Raw genomic sequence first — 2,500 nt, forward strand, 5'->3', positions numbered from 1 at the left:
CCAGGTGGTGATAACCGCCCACAGACTCTGTTGACCTCAACAGGTGATTCCTGTTCTCATGTGGGTGATCTTTGTTTATCTCCACAGAGGTGATTAGTTTGGGGAACAAATAAAACCACTCAGAACAAGAACCCGACCTCCCCCTTCCCACACCTTTTGATGCAGATCTTCGTGGACGCACGGACCGGATGGATGGATGGATGGATGGATGGATGGAGGGAGGGAGGGAGGGAGGGACCGAACGAACGAACGAACGAACGAACATCGGTCCACCACCGGCCCGTTCACCTACCTACCTACCTACCCACCCACCCACCCACCCACCCACCCACCTACCTACCTACCTACCAACCTACCAACCTGCATCTGCTACATTTTTTTCCTCACACATTTTCAAAGTGGAGATACAATTCGCACGCCATGATTCACATCCTCTTGAAAGTGTACGGTTCGGTGGCCTTTTTTATTTTTTTTAAAGGTTACTCACAAAGCTGCACGACCCGCACCGCCATTTCCAGAACATTTCCGTCACCTCAAAAAGAGACACCCCCCACCCCTCCCCCTTCCCGTCCGCGCCTCCCCCCCCCCCACCCTCAACCTCACCCTGACCCTCACCCCGGCTCTCTTCACCATTCTCCCCCAACAGCCTCTGATCTGTTTGCTCCCTCCCTCTAGGATTGGGCTATTCCGTCTGGCTCTTTCCTACCCATGGGATCCCAAGGCATTATGTCACCCTGGCTGTCTGGTTCCTTTCACTTAGCGTCATGTTTTGGGGGGGCTCACCCATGTGTTTGCATGGATCCGCGCTTTGCTCCTTTGTACGGCGTCTTCGTTTTCCACGATGAGCCATGAAGATGAGTGGAACGACTGAATGATTTTCCCCTGACCCTTTCTCTTAAAACTGGAAGCGGTGGAAAAATAGTATCCTCTCCGGGGACAGAAGTCCTAGCACCATCAGCAGATGCTGTGAGAAAGTGTTTTGCACGCTCTCACGTTGCCGCCTTCTTCCTTGGAAAAGGATTCACGGGCTATCCTGTACCCCTCGAGGCCATACAGATCTCATGCTCCTCAGTGGCTGTGGTCGTGTGTGTTGGATCGCGTGGCGCCCCCCCCCCCCCCCCCACGGAGAGCTACCGCCGCTTCATCTTCCTAGGCTCGTCCAGGAGTGAAATGAACAGCAGAGCGCTTTTCCCGACAGGCGGGCCCAAGCCGTTGACTGGGAAGGTTTCAAAGCCGTTCCCAGATGCTGCACATCTGGCCGGAAAGGAGGCAGGCTGTGAGGTTTGGGGTAGGGTGCTGCCTCTGTCCTTCCGCCATCCGTCGCCGTCACTGTGGAAAGCTATTTGTCGTGGAGGTGTGGCTTGCCATAGACATCCTGCCAGGGGCCGTGGGGCTTTTCGAGCTTTTCATTATTATCATTTTTGGTGGTGGTGGTGGTGGTGGTGGTGGTGGTGGTGGTGGTGGTGCTGCTGCTGCTGCTGCTGCTGCTGCTGCTGCTGCTGCTGCTGCTGCTGGTTCACGTAAACTCTACACCCAACGTGGGGCTCGAACTCAGGACTCTGAGATCAAGAGTCAGCGCGCTCTACAGAGAGCCAGCCAGGTGCCCCTGAGCTTTTCGTAACCTACGGAGAGCACAGGTTTCGTGCCCCACCCCACCACCCCCCCATCCCCACCCCCGCCCCCCCACCCCCGCCTTACGTACCTGTGCACGGACTCGGTTTGGCCATAGCCTCGCCTCGGGTGCCCTTCAATGTTTCCAAACGTCGGCACTGCCCACCCTTTCCCCCCCAACCCCCCCCCCGCCCCTTCCCAGAAGAACTCACCTAGCTCGAGAGTTTCCGGGTTGCCTGGACACCTGAAATTGTGGGGAGAGTGGCGTTCCTGGAGAGGGGGCATGGAACACGGAAGCTCTGCCCCCAAGAGGACTGAAGGACGGAACCGGACTAGATCGGTTTCAAAGTCTTCCTTAGCATCCGTGCCGAATACATTCCGATGGCAGGGGCCTTCCCAACAGCTTTTGGTGTGCCCGACGCACGGAAGACCGTATCCTGCCGATCTTGTGACATGTCTGCAGAGAAAGAGTGTCGGCCTCTCGGAAAATAGAAGCCGTGAATGCAGACTGCAAGGTGGAAGAATTGGATTCCATGAAATAAGGGACCCTTTAGGGAAGACCGTGCCCATCTATCGGGGTTTTGTGGGTTTGCGTTTTGTCATCACTGATGTGAAAGCATCTTCTTAGCCATCGGGAGGGAAACCTCCACGAATTCGTACATTCACGTCACACGGGGTTTGTGGGATTCGGTGGATCTGAGATCCACCCGGAGAATTCTGGCTCCTTGCCACGGAGCTGGCTGCTCTGTGCTTTAAAAAGGAATCCTGCCTTGAATTTGAATTCGGACGGGAACGTGATCGACAACCTTTTCATGCGGGGTTGGCCAATTAAATTTGCACTGTCTTACAAAGCAGAGATGGTGAAGGGTCATCCAAGTCCATTCTGGAA

Source organism: Ursus arctos, unplaced genomic scaffold (assembly GCF_023065955.2).
Source record: "Ursus arctos isolate Adak ecotype North America unplaced genomic scaffold, UrsArc2.0 scaffold_55, whole genome shotgun sequence".
Lineage (NCBI taxonomy): Eukaryota > Metazoa > Chordata > Mammalia > Carnivora > Ursidae > Ursus > Ursus arctos.